General features: G+C 49.1%; 1 protein-coding gene across 4 annotated transcripts in view; it reads right to left on the bottom strand.

Annotated features, from left to right (window-relative positions):
• The window catches only part of LOC120866066 (protein-tyrosine kinase 2-beta), a 138,333-nt gene extending 130,073 nt beyond the window's left edge, over positions 1 to 8,260 (bottom strand). For all 4 annotated transcript variants that reach the window (XM_040243526.1, XM_040243544.1, XM_040243553.1 and 1 more), the window contains exon 1: positions 8,072 to 8,260. The gene's annotated coding sequence lies outside the window, so the exon portion shown is untranslated. The remainder of the gene's footprint in view (positions 1 to 8,071) is intronic.
• Between the last annotated feature and the right edge of the window lie 6,551 nt (positions 8,261 to 14,811).

Genomic DNA, 14,811 nt, shown 5'->3' with positions numbered 1-14,811 from the left:
TCTTCATCTTTCTAGGAATCATGCCTGGGGTGTCTTATGGGGCAACTTCACACAAGTTAGGTGTTTTGCTCAACAACCCTATCAAACTCACGGTACTATTTCTTCATTTTGAATGAGAAAAGTGAAGTTACTTTGCCCGAAGTCACACAGCCAGCGACTGGAAGAACCTAAACCAGAGCCAGGTCTCCTGACCCTTGACCCCTGACCATTTTCCCACTCACCCAGGCTGACAATCTGTCAGTGCTGAGCTGGGGACTCGAGAAGTTCAGCTGGGGACAACCACTCACAACTGGCTCGATGGGCATGGCCGTGTTTCAGCGCCTGGTGTCTATGTCATAGCTAACACAGGTAAGCTGATGCTGGAAAGAGCATCTTCGAAGGTGCTGGAGTATCAGATCTCTGGTTACCTGCCGGAGCAGGAGCTAAGGGTGGGAAGAGCATACACCTGAGCCAAAGAGAGAGGAGCTGGGTTCTCACCCTCAAAGCTCCAGAAGAACAAAGAGACTACTTAAGGCTAGAGAGGAAGTTGGGGGGTTGTTGACGAGGGACAATTGACATTAATTTAGAAACCCGAAAAAGATGTGATGCTCCAAATGGCACGGGCCAGAGGAGGGACTGTTCTCTCACTGGTGGGAAATGGCACCCATGCCCTCAGAAGAGCAAAACTTGAACTTGGGGTAGAATTCCCAATGGGCTTGTTAGGGGAAGCACTGAAACTGCCCACCCTGACCAGGCACCATAGTAACCATTTGTGTGTGTTATTTTATGACAGGAGATCCTGTCTTAAACTAATAGGCCACCCCCAACCAGAAGAGTTGGGGAAAAGTCAAAAGGAGATGCCATGTGTCCAACCACCTCCCAGAATCCTTTTCGCTGACGTCCACTTTGGCTGAGCAACTTGTGAGCCACCAGGAAGGACCCTGAGCCAGAATGATTGGCCAAAGACAACCTAGAAACAAATCCCATCACCATAAAACCTGAGACTGTGAGTCGTGTGGCAAAGCAGTTCTCCTGGGTCCTTGTTACCCGGCTGCTCTCTGCCTGGGCACCTCCTTCCCCATTAAGTCTCTTGCTTTCTCAGTATGTGTGTCTCCTCAGACAACTCGTTTCCAAGTGTCAGACAAGAGCCCACTCTTGGGCCCTGCACGGGTCACCCTGCATGTGTCCCAGGGGGATTGCAACAGCTGGGGAGTCAGCGAGCCAGCTGGAAGACTGTCAGAGAAAAAAGGGGCATGAAACAGAGTGCCCTCCAAGTTGTTGTGAGAATTGTTCTATTGAAAGGGAGATAGTCCACGAGACAAGAACTAAACCCAGGAGCAAGCTCTCAACACCAGGCCAGTGGATTCCTTGAACTCTTGTCTAGGCAGTGATGGTGCCAGGTCCTGTGAGGGAGAATTTCAGGACACAAAAGGGAAGAACACAGAAGAGGAGGAAAATGTTAGTGGATGGTCACTAGGATAAAAAAAGAGGAAGGTTCCCTTCCAAGGCACTGGAGGTGGCTGATCTCGGTTCTAATCACACTGACTGGCTGCCTTTAGTGCTGGGTAAGTTCAGAGCTAGGTGGGGTCTGCAGCCTACTCACAGTCCACTGAGAGGGTCACTTGGAGACAAAATCTTGCACCGCTATCAACCCACTCCTCAGGTCTAGGTAAAAAGTACATCGGAGCACAGTCTCTAGCCTGCTCTCTTAATCAAACCATCATCATGAGTAATAATTATATCCTGGGAAACAGCAGAGTGACTAAAAAAGCTGCACCCCTCCCCCAACACCACCCCCTCACACAGCTCAGAGCTTTGTGCTGGATGCCTAGCGCCCCGGAAGCTGAAGCCACCATTTTCTCCTGTGAGCCCTCTGTGCACCTTCAGTGACCATACAGGCTCTAGTGTCTGATGCGTGGGAGTCGAAAGGCTCTCAGTTGGCTAAAGAGCTGATCCAGCCAGGCTGCTGACAGAGTGAATTGGGGGCAGGAGTAAGGGGTATGGGTTGGAGGCAAGACACAAATTCTGCCTCATATGTGACTGCATGTTGGTGAGACAGTCCATGTGAGAAGCTGACTTCTGCCCCTCAGAAGAAGGACTTATCACCAGGGGAAAAAAAAAAAGCTCCTTCCCCATCAGCTCAGATTAACTCTAAGTGTGACTACAGAATGATAAGGAGAGCTGACACTTATTGGATGCCTACCATGTGCCTGATAAAGGACTGAATGTCTTATGTACAGTCAAGGCGATGAAGCTGGTGCATAAGTCCATCTGGGAGATGAAAACACTGGACTAGTCCCTCCAAACTGGAGGGCCTCCCAGGTGGCACCAGTGGTAAGGAACCTGCCTGCCAATGGGGGAGACATGAGACATGAGTTTGATCCCTGGGTTGGGAAGATCCCCTGGAGGAGGGCATGGCAACCCACTCCAGTATTCTTGCCTAGGAAATCCCTTGGGCAGAGGAGCCTGGCGGGCTACAGTCCATGGGGTCACAAAGAGTCAGACACCACTGAAGTGACTTAGCACAGCACAGCAGTCCATCCAAGTCAGTAAACGTCCACTCCCCCAGCACCCTGGCTGCCTACCTGGTCCACCCCCCAGGTTACCCATGAGCACTGACACAACGGGCTGGGTTCTGTTAGATTCCTGCCCAGGCCTTAGCAGCTGTTAATATTTTGGCTATTACTCCTGGTATCCCCTCACAGAAAGCCCTGTCATAGTCTCCATTTCAGAGATGAGGACAGGGCTTGGCCAAACCAATGTCATACCATGAGTCCCAGAGCTGAAGCTGGAACCTGGGCTGGCTGACCAAGTCCGGGCACTGGCCCACAGAACCACCAACCACGCTAGTGTTTTGGAGACCATTACCCATCTCCCCCTTCCTCCCCTTTTACTCTAGAACTGGCCCAGAGTCTAAGAGAAACTCTAGATCAGGAGCCAGCAAGAACTTGTGTTAATTACCACCCCTTCTGCTCGCACATCTTGGCAATTGTCCATCTCTACTCCAGCCACCTCGGATTATCCATATCTATTCCATTTACCTGGGAGGCTGGGACCACATGGTCCCTGAGTCTAGGAATCCTGGGCAGGGAGAAAACTAGGGGTCGGGAGACCTATCATGCAGGGTTCGCCCAAGGTACACTCCTTCCCCTCCCCTACCTCAATTGTACTTAATAGTATCTGAACACACGGAACTCCTCCATCACCCCAGAGGGCTTATGGGCTGAGAGACATACTTTTCCAGGGTCCTCTGAACCATGGGAAATGGGTGGGAACTGTCGTAGGAGGCTGTAGGCTGACACGTGTCGGGGTTTGTGTACATGAGGCACGAGTGATGCTAGGACAGGGCACATGGTACCAAGTACCTGAAGATCTTCCATAAGCTAGACACTGCTGAGTCCAGGCTAGAGGTATGGGATGAACGATGTCCATGGAAAGATCTGCTTGGTCCAAGAACTGCACTCACATCAACAGTCACTAGGTGTGGGTTGGCTGTTTCCCTTGAGAAGGTAATAGTGGCCTCTCCAATACACTACACATACAGATGTGAGGGTTGGACCATAAAGAAGGCTGAGTGTCAAAGAATTGATGCTTTTGGTGCTGGAAAAGACTCTTGAGAGCTCCCTTGGACTGGAAGGAGATCAAACCAGTCAATCCTAAAGGAAATCAACCCTGAATATTCATAGGAAGCAGTGATGCTGAAGCTGAAGCTCCAATACTTGGGCCACCTGATGCGAAGAGCTGACTCACTGGTGGTGGGAAAGATTGAGGGCAGGAGAAGGGGGTGACGGAGGATGAGACAGCTGGATGGCAACATCGACTCAGTGAACATGAGTTTGAGCAAGCTCTGGGAGATGGTGAAGGACAGGGAAGAGTGCCCTGCTGCAGTCCATGGGGTCACAAAGAGTCGGATGTGACTTAGCTACTGAACAACAACAACCCACTACAAGGGGTCTATAGTCAAATTTAGGGACTTCTGGGGCTTCCCTCATAGCTCAGTTGGTAAAGAATCTGTCTGCAATGCAGGAGACCTGGGTTGATTCCTGGGTCAGGAAGATCCCCTGGAGAAGGAAATGGTAACCCACTCTATTCTCTGCCTGGAGAATCCTATGGACAGAGGAGCCTGGCAGGCTGCAGTCCATGGGGTCAAAAGAGTTGGACATGCCTTAACGACTAAACCACCACCACCACGTAAGTTCAGTGATACAGATGACTTTTCTGTGGAATTGACCATGGTCTAGATCATGCAAACATGCGGGACAAATGCATATTTATCCGAGAGTGGCCTCCTTGGAACGTGTCACCAGTGGAAGACCTGTAACCATCTCATGGCACAGAGTTCCTCTGAATACTGTTTGGCAAATGCTGCTCTAAGAGCTGGGGACAAAATGCTTATCACTGGGCAGGAGGATGGGGAGATTCAACCACTGGAAAGAAGGGCCATTTTTAATCCAGCAGTTCTCATAAGGAAACACACTTTCCATTTCCTCTTTCTCTTAACAGATTCTTAGCTCCTTCCATGTTCCCTTTCAGGATGCCAGTTAATTTGCTCTTACAAACACCCCCATAAAAGTCAAAACAAGGCATCCTTACTTCTTCTACCCCTGAGCTCTATTTTCCTAATAAGTTACTCAGTATAAAAATGGGTGCGTTGGGCTTCCCTGGTGGTCTAGTGGTTGACTGCCAATGCAGGGGACACAGGTTCAACCCCCCAGTCTGGGAAGACCCCACAGGCAGCAGAGCAACTAAGCCCGTGCACCACAACTACTGAAGCCCATGCACCTAGAGTCTAAGCCTGAACGCTGCAACAAAGAGTTGCCCCAGCTGGAGGCAGCTGGAGAGAGTCCAGGCACAGCAATGGAGACCAGTACAGTCGAGTAAATACATCTTTAAAAATATAAAAATGCGAATATTGACAGCCAAATTTTATGGCACATGTGTCTCTGTCAGCCACTGTGCTAGCTGTTTACCTGGATTCTCCCTGTTACTTCATTCACATTTCCTTTCAGTTAATTCTTTGAATCATTCCCCTCCCCTCGCCCCCACCCCCACCCCCAGTATCCTCCAATAGAAGAGCTGGTTATCTCTTCCCTTGAAGCAGGGCATCTAGGCAGCAGGTCAAAGACAAAGTTGAAAAATGAGCCAGGCTCTCCCTCTAAAGAGCTAACCCACTCTCTCCCTGGGAGTGGGATCCCCACCGCATATTTCCCCTGGGACCTCTGTGCTCAATCACTCAGTAGTGTTCGACTCCACATGACCCCATGGCCTGTAGCCCGCTAGGCTCTGTCCATGGGATTTCCCAGGCAAGAATACCGGAGTGGGTTGCCATTTCCTATTCCAAGGCTTCCCGATCCAGGGATCGAACCCACATCTCCCGCACTGGCAGACGGATTCTTTACCACTGTGCCATCTGGGAAGACTTTGGTACCTCTGCTGCTGCTGCTGCTGCTAAGTCGTGTTCGACCCTGTGCGACCCCATAGACGGCAGCCCACCAGGCTCCCGTTCCTGAGATTCTTCAGGCAAGAACACTTGAGTGGGTTGCCATTGCCTTCTCCATGGTACCTCTGAGCACTCAATAAATAAAAACAGAAATAAATGAGCCCCAAGTCCTTTGAGGATGCTACTTTGGTCACCCCTGGTAAAGTGTTACAAAGATTAATATCTACCACTTTTTCTTCAGCATTCCCTGGGTAATTTACATACATGACCAGGGATCCAACCTACAACCTGGACAAACAGGTACTCTCGTCCTCATTTCTGAGAAGAGGTTCTGGGGCTCTGAAGAGCTAAGTGCTTTATGGGGGTCTCACAGCAGGCAGGTGGCCAAGCTGGCATATGACCAGGTCCATTCAGCTCCAAAGACTAAGGAATTGTTTTTGTTTGGTTTTGTTTTTAAGAGACAACATGGTCAATTAGTGGACAAGCCCCAAAGTGGAATCTAGGAGGACTGGCTACAAGATGATATGTCCTGAGACTGTTCCCTTGGTGCCTGCACACTACCCACCCCTCACTTCCAAGCACAGTATCATCCTCAGCTTTCTCCCAGGCCTGTGGTCCCCAGCCTCTGGGATCTAATGCCTGGGGATCCAAGGTGGAACTGATGTAAAAGTCATAGAAATAAAATGCACAACAAATGAGCATTAATCATCCTGAAACCATCCCTCCCCACCTTCCAGTCCGTGGAAAGATTGTCTTCCATGAAATGGGTCCCTGGTACCAAAAAGATTGGGGACCACTGTACTGAAAGACAGGTGCCAGATAAAATACAAGACGTCCTGTCACACCTGAATTTCAGATCAACAGTGAATAATGTTTTAGTACAAGTATGTCCCAAAGAGTGCTTGGGACATACTCGTACTTGACAAATACACCGTTGCTTATCTGAGATTCAAATCCAAGTGTTCTATATTTTCATTTGCTAAATCTGGAAGCCCCGCCCTTGAGTCAAGTCAGAGGCTGCTGGTTCTACGGCCTGAGAGACAGGAGTTGCCATGGCAGCCCGAGCAGACCCTCCTGGAGCTTCTCTCCCCACTTCTGCAGCGTCACTTCGCCCCTGCACTCTCCACGCACTGAACACCCCGAGCTACTTTCAGTTTCCTCGGTGCGTCATGCTGTTCCTGGCCTCCAGTCTCAGCACTTGCTGTGCCCTGCGCTGTTCATCCCCCTCTTTCTCTCCCAGACTAATTCTACTGATCCTTCAGGTCTCCACTTAGAGCCACTTCTGCCAAGAAGCCTTCCTGGACACCCTGACCGGTTCCTCCCACAGTCCCCAGCACTGGGCGGTCAGCACCTGCTGCTTTCCTCCCCACAGCACTGCTGGTGGGTGGTGGGTGGCTGGGGGGTGCGGATGGTGCACACCGGGGTCCCCGACGCCCAGTGCTAGCACCTGGCCTGGGGTAGGAAGTCAGCCAATGTGTACAGAATGAAGGAATGAGAGCCCAGTGTCCTGCCAGAGCTTGTCTCTTGGTGTGTCTACTTCCCTCCCTCCGTCCATCTTCACTCACTTTTTCATCTCTGCCTCCTCTCACCCGCCCCCAGAGGAGTTGTGAAATCTGGGGTTAGGTCCACAACTGCATTCCTTGCCCTCGAGGGAGGGGCCTCCTCCTGCCCCTTCCCTCATCTTTGGCACCAACTGCCCCCGAGGGCTCATGTCCAGCTACAGGTCAGGGGAAGCTCTGCTTTGGCTTCTGAGTGCCCCTGGTGAGTGTCCCCTGCGTCCCAAATTCTGTTCCTTCCTTTCCTGACCCTTGGAGGAGTCTAACTGGATTGAGCACCAAGTTTGGGGTGCAGGGAGTAGAGAGTGTCAGATGGCTGAGGGTTAGGGCAGTTGGTGGGGTTCTTGCTGGGCTCAGAACAGCACCCATATGCTGCCTGCTCACCCACCCCAGGCTTTGCCCACGCACCGCCTGCCAGGAGCAGAAGGCGGCAGGGAGCTTAACTCTTTAGGGGCACTCCCAAGTAGTTTCACAGAGACCCAGGGCGGCAGCGGGTGTTAACTTTAGTTCCCCAGGGCACACAGGTACTCACACACACACACACACACACACACACACACACATTAGTCCTGCTTCTACGCCCTTGCAGAGCCCTGCTCGCTTCCAGTCGGGGGTGCAACATACAGAAGATGCCTCCTGAGGTGGTCAGGTGGGGGAACAAGAATCCAATGCGGGGAGCCTCGGGGTGTTCATGGGCCGGTGACCGGGGTAGGCGCGCTGTCTTCAGGGGCAGGGGCGGGGGGTGGGGGTGCAGTGCGGGGCGCCGGCAAAGGCTCTAAGGCAGGAGTGGAAGGTGGATTCTGAAAGCTCTCTGATCTGACCTTTGCAGGCAGGCGGCCCTTCTGAGTCCTCTCATCATAATCCCGGCCTTCCCTCTCTGAACCCGATAAGAGAACTAAGAGGGGAAAGAAAACATCCTTGAGTTTCAAATTAACTCCCCAAATAGATTCCCTCTCCCCTTAGCCGAGGGCTAGCCGGCCCAGAGGCGCCCACTTCTGGGTCCGCGGTCCGGGAGTCGCCCCCCCACCCCTCCTTCGTCCAGCCTCCAACTTCTGGCTGGGCGCTCGGCGCCGATCGATCGCGGGAGGGGACTCACTCGGGGCGAAGCGCCGGCTCCAGTGGCGACGGCTGCGGCTTCTCCTCTGCTCGGCCAGGTGCGGCGGGGGCTAGGCAGGTAAGGGGCGCTTCCGAAGGGGCTCGCGGCGGCTCGGGAGGCCTCCGCTGAGTAAGAGCGCTGACAGGTTTGTGTTTTCCCCTTCTCCTCCTCCGGCTTAACCACACCCCTGCCGCTCTCCTCCCCACTTCCTTAAAGGGTGGGGTGTGTTGTCTGCGGTGCGGAGCGTGTGTAGCTCTAGCCTCTTACCATAAACTCTGAAATAGACGCCGCTGCCAATTCCCGGAGCTGCACGTGCCCACCTGGGAGGGGGCCATCTCTGCCACCCCCAACCCCACGTGGGGTCTCCTGATAGTCTTTGTCACCACCGCTTCCACCTCGTGAGCCGTTGAGCACCCCCAACTCCACCCCTCCTCGCTCTCCCTTCCTCTCCACTGGGAAGCTTTCCTCTTAGCTCCCAGGTCTGTTGCAGAGCTAGAGACTGTTGTTAGCAGCCTGCCACACTCCCAGCATCGCTGTCCCTCCGGGTCTCTTCAAGGCCTAAAGTGCTGCTTTGGGAGGATGGGGTGGGGGCACCAGAGATCAGGTGACTGTCACCAGGGGCTTTGGCAGAACTGGTCCAGGGGTCTGAATGCCATAGACCAGGTCTCTGCACTACAACAGCCAGGACCAGAGGCACAATAGTCAGAGATGCCGGGCAGCCTTTTCTCGTCCCCTCTCTACATCAGTCCACTTGGTTTGTTGACCAAGAGCCTGGTTACTTCTTCACTCTGGCCAGCAGGGCAGCAAGAGTCGAGGCAGTGACTCAAGGACACTTAGTAACCCCTTTCTCTGTCACTAGAAAGATTCTAGACTTTTTCTTGAGTAGGAGCAGGTGAACAGGACTTAGCATAAAGTCAAAAAGCTGGTGTGTCACTCAGCATTCCTCACCTTCTCAAAGTTCCTCTCCAGAGCCCCACCCCAAACTTCATTCTGTATCCTGAGAACTGGGATCTCCCACACTGTTAGAGGATGCTCTTCACAAAGGCATCTCTGAGCATGGCACCCCCTGGTGTTGTGCAGCTGCCTGTGACAGCCCAGTGTACTCTACAACCAGCCCCAGTCTTCCTTCCCCCACCACTTCCAAACTCAGAGGACGGGCCACCCCAGGAGAAGAGCCAGCATTTGGTTAGTATATCTAAATGCCAACCACTGTGCCAAGGAACACTCAGTTTACATTTTATCTATGTTAACATTTCCTTTCATTCTTCCCATTTTCTGAAAAGAAAACAGATTTAGATTAAAATGTCCAAGGCTGCAAAATCAAAGTCAGTTTCCTGCAAGTATGATCAGTGGACTGTCTGTAGCTCTTAAAATGCAGATACCTGGATGTGACTCTGGGGCTACTGAAAATCAGAATCTCTGAGCCTGGGACCCACCCACTCATGCAGGGTAACTTACAACCCATCTGTTGGAACTCACAGCCTTGTTAATCCCATACACTTATCAGCCGTGTTCTCAGCACCAAGTGTTGCCGGGGTCTACAAAGCAGTGAGAAGACACACAAGTAGGTATCCAGGGATACTTTGGGCAGGGCTTGGGCAACAAGGCGAGTCAGATAGGGTAAACTGGAGTTAGTAGGGGACATATGGGGGAAGATGAGGCGCTAACTGACCACTCTATGAGGAACTTGTTAGAGGGCATCAGAAAGGAGGTGACCTGATTGTCTTCCTGGCATGGGAATGAGGTGATGAAGGTCCAGTGGTGTGAAGGCAAGAGAACCTGTGTGAACTGGGGAAAGTCTGGTGCCTGGTCTTGACAATGGGTACTCAAGAGCAACGCTACTCCAGACTGGTTTAATAAAAGGTGAATTTGTGTATGCTGCCTCTGTGTGGCCAAATCCATGAACTACATCTTCATTGACTCAATTCAGGGGAAGAAAAGTTTTCAGATATTTAGATTGTTGAAGTCTTTAGCAAATTCTTTTGAATCTCCAAAATCTAGCTCTTGGAATTGTAGCATCACAGGTTTTATTTGTGAAAGAGACCTTGAGGAATTCCCTGCAACGTATAATTCCATCTTCAGGTCTTCTTATATTCTGTCCAATGTGTGTGTGCTCAATCGTGTCTGACTCTTTGCAACCCCATGGACTGTAGCCCACCAGGCTCCTCTGTCCATGGAATTTTCCGGCAAGAATGCTGGAATGGGTTGCCATTTCCTCTTCCAGGGGATCTTCTAGACCTAGGGATGGCACCCGTGTGCGTTGCGCTCCTGCATTGGCAGGTGGATTCATCTTTGACTCTCCTTTATTGCCCCATAGTCATTCAGTCTCTAGGTTCTGGGAATCCTTCTAAGCATCTCTCCTATTCATCATTTTCATTCTAGTCCTATTGCCCCTGCCATGGGTGACGGTCTGTTTTACACCTAGACTTAAGAAAAGGATTCTTTTGATCTGTCCCACACTGCTATCCGGAGTTCAGTAAAGTGGTCTGATCAGGTGATGAGCTTCCAGTTGGCATCTGAGACCACAGGAATAGGTGAGATGGTCTGGGACAGCAGTGAGAAGGAGCAGAGATCTTAAGGTCCGGCTCTTGCCAGGAGCAAACTTAAATGAAGAGGCAACAGTTGGGTGGGGGGAGTTAATGAATGAAATAGAAGTTAGAACATGTAGGCAGCATGTTGGCTGAAAGGAAAATTGACGAGACGGGGTGCTGAGGCGCTTGTGGGTTGAAACATGGCTGCTTCATCCTTTGCTTAAGATGCAGGTTTAAACGCACATGGGAAGGATCCAGTCGAGAAGGAAGACGTGAACTTGAGCAGGTGGAATCCTTCTCTCTGAGCTCCTATCTCCTAATCTAGAAGATTAAGGACTACCTTCACTGCCTATTTCATAAGGTTCTGTAATGCCTAACAGCTATGAAAATGCTATAAAATACTATAATTATTATTTTTAGATGTGATAGGAATTAAATAGGATGGGATTAGTGGGGAGATTTTCATATGTATCTGTTATATTTATACAGTTTATTGAGTATTCACTATGACCAGAACTTTTACCTATCATCTAAGTAATCTTCACAACAGTTCAGGTTGATTATAATACTCCTATTTTGCAGAAAGGTAAAAAAGGCTTGGAGAAGGTAAATAAAAAATTTGTCCACCACCCACGTGGTAAAGAGAGAAGCTGAATCTATTAATCATTAATAGCAGGGCCATGATGGTAGTAATTGGAGTCTCTCCATTATGGACAATGGAGTTAAATCACATAATATAAATTCACTATTACAATTCATTTCCTTTTGAAAAGGACAGCATGGTTATAAGTGTCCTGAGCAAAAAACAAAGAAAAAACTCACGGGCACAAGGACTAAATAATTAAGTTGTTCATGACCCAAAGCCATCTGCCTCTAATTTAACCAGGTACCACTAGGTGTACTAAATGGGCCACGGTTGACGCCAAAATGAAGGACTCAAAACCACGCCCTTGACTTCTAAAGAATCCTTTATTCCATCCACAAAAGCACTCCTGCTTGTCCTCCTCTCTTCACTTATTGTAGTATCCCTGAGTTTTAGTTGGCCAGAGGCTGCCCCAAATAAAGACTGCCTTTCCCAGTCTGCCTTGCAAGTGTGACTGGGTGATTATGTTCTGGGTGATGGCTGGTGCATAGACATATGTGCAGCATCAGGACCAAGTCCTTCCTTCAGGTCAATGGGTATGCCCTCCACTAGTCCCTTTTCCACTTCCACCTGATGATGGAACCTGAAGCAGTCTTCTTGGCCTGTGCATTTGAGAGCAGCTAAGCAACATGAGAGACGAAGCCTGGGTCCCTATTGAATGCCGTCAAGCCACTATGCTGGCCCCAGACTTGGCCTGGACCTGGGTAAACTTTTTACATGAGAGAGAAAGAAACACTTCAGTCATTCAGGTTACTACTGCCTTGAGGCTTTTCTGTTGAAAACCAAAGCCAAAACTGCATCCTTTAGCCCATTTGAATATACCATCATTTAGTTCATTTTTTAAGTATACAAATTAAGGCAGAACCTCAACATCCCCATCTATAAAATGGGAATAATTGACAGAGTTGTGAGAAGACTAGAAATAATACATGCAAGTTTTCTTGCTAGTGCTGTGGTTCATAGTGGACAATAATGGGAGGTGTTATAACCTGTTGTAAGTTTAAAAAATGTGTTCCTGAAATAAAAATGATGGTTACTTTGAAATATTCCATATCCTGCCTCCAATAGTATAGGGGAAAAGAGAAACAAAAACAGCAAAATTTAGAACTGACATAAGATGAATGATGGGTATGTGGGGGTTAATTATACTATTCTCTCTAACATTGTGTTTGAAAATATTCATAGTAAAAAAGTTAAAATAAATAAAATCTTTCCATGGGGGGGGGGGGGAAGAATTCCAGGACACAATCCAAAGTATCTCCTTTGGAAAAATAAAATGATATTAAATGCACTGAGAAATTAATTTGGGTATCCAAGGGGAAGGGCAGATGGATAAGGCAGAAGATTGTTTTTTTTCAGCAGTTTCCACAGCCTGGGGCACTGCTGCCAGTCCTTCTGTAGCCCCTCAAGGTGGAGGCAGGTCAGTGGGCTCTGGGATGCTGCTGGAGGGTGCTTGCATGGAAGGGGAGCCTGCCTTGCCCACTTGGGGTCAGCTCTGTGTCCTATGACTTTTACTTTGGTTTTCAATCCTTAGCCCCACCTGTGGATGAATTCACCAGGTCCCCCCACCTCCAGCCTATGGAAAAGTTCTGAAGTCACAAATGACTGTGTGAATCTTGTTTTGCCATTGTTGATGCCAGAGATTCTAACACACATGGCTATCAGCTCCCAGCCCACACTATGCTAGAAGCGTCAACTAGGAAGAAGTACAGGTTGCTATAGGCAGGCTCTAATAAACAAAGAAAGAAAGAAAGCCCAGCCGATGCAAGAACCTGCAAATCACAGGGATCTGTGGCCATTGAAGGGGCAGAGAAAAAGAATCCTGCACACTTCATTAACTTCTGAGGGCACCCCATTATTACCCAGCCTAGCCCAGTGATTATTGTCTATTTTGGTAAGTCATGAAGAAAAGTTTAAATGATATTCTGCGTCCTCTATTTTAGAGAGAGAAAGGCACATGATGTAATTTAAAATCTTTTCTGTTGAAAATGTTTGCCATAAAATAATTGGGGGCTTAAAGATAAATTTTAGGAACATGGAACCTCGGTTTAGATTTCATTTTGTCAAGTTGTCAAGTTGCAGTCTGTACCAGAGTATTTTTACCACCCTCATTCCTTCATAAGGAGTAGCAGTAATGTGTAGCCTTCACTGGGGACCTCCAAGTGTTATTGTTAGTCGCTCAGTTGTGTCTGACTCCTTGTGACCCCATGGACTATGGCCTGCCGGGCTCCTCTGTCCATGGGGTTCTCCAGGCAAGAATACTGGAATGAATAGTCATTCTCTTCTCCAGGAGATCTTTGAGACCCAGGGATCAAACCCAGGTCTCCTGCACTGGAGGCAGATTCTTTACTGCCTGAGCTACCAGGGGGACCTCCAAACAACGAGCCAAAACCCCAAATGCTGATGGAGGCAGGGAGTGTGAGGGAAGCTGGCTAGATGGGGAACACGGCAAACAGGGACAAATGTTCCTCCTTCAGGGAGCAGCTGCTCTTCAGCTCAAGTCTCCTGCCACGTAGAAGAGGGAGCTTAACGTAGCAGTTGTCGGCAGATCTTTCCTTCTTTAAGAGCAAAGGCAGACTGGTTATTCGGAAAGGAAATTAAGAAAATATTTTCATTTACAATAGTATCAAAAAGGATAAAATGGAGGCGAAAGACTTGTACACTGAGAATTGTAAAACATTGCTGTGAGAAATCATCAGTTCACTTCAGTCTCTCAGTTGTGTCTGACTCTTTGTGACCCCATGGACTGCAGCGTGCCAGGCTTCCCTGTCCATCACCAACTCCTGGAGATTCCTCAAACTCATGTCCATCGAGTCAGTGATGCCATCTAACCATCTCATCCTCCGTCGTCCCCTTCCCCTGCCTTCGATCTTTCCCAGCTTCACGGTCTTTTCCAATGAGTCTGCTCTTCGCATCAGCTGGCCAAAGTACTGGAGTTTCAGCTTCAACATCAGTCCTTCCAATGAATATTCAGGACTGATTTCCTTTAGGATGAACTGGTTGGAGCTCCTTGCAGTCCAAGGGACTCTCAAGAGTCTTCTCCAACACCACAGTTCAAAAGCATCAATTCTTTGACACTCAGCTTTCTTTATGGTCCAACTCTCACACCCATACATGACTACTAGAAAAACCATAGCTTTGACTAGACGGACCTTTGTTGTCAAAGTGATGTCTCTGTTTTTTAATGTGCTGTCTAGGTCAGTCATAGCTTTTCTTCCAAAGAGCAAGTGTCTTTTAATTTCATGGCTGCAGTCACCATCTGCAGTAATTTTGGAGCCCAAGAAAATAAAGTCTCTCACTAGTTTCCATTGTTTCCCCATCTGTTTGCCATTAAGTGATGGGACCAAGTGCCATGATCTTCATTTTTTGAATGTTGAGTTTTAGGCCAGCTTTTTCACTCTCCTCTTTCACTTTCATCAAGAGGCTCTTTAGCTCTTCTTCACTTTCTGCCATAAGGGTGGTGTCATCTGCATATCTGAGGTTATTGATATTTCTCCCGGCAATCTTGATTCCAGCTTGTGCTTCATCCAGCCCAGCATTTTGCATGATGTACTCTGCATATAAGT

This window comes from Oryx dammah, unplaced genomic scaffold, assembly GCF_014754425.2.
Source record: "Oryx dammah isolate SB20612 unplaced genomic scaffold, SCBI_Odam_1.1 HiC_scaffold_1, whole genome shotgun sequence".
Taxonomy (NCBI): Eukaryota; Metazoa; Chordata; class Mammalia; order Artiodactyla; family Bovidae; genus Oryx; species Oryx dammah.
The sequence above is the reverse complement of the archived record's forward strand: the minus strand, read 5'-3'. Positions and strand labels throughout refer to the sequence as shown.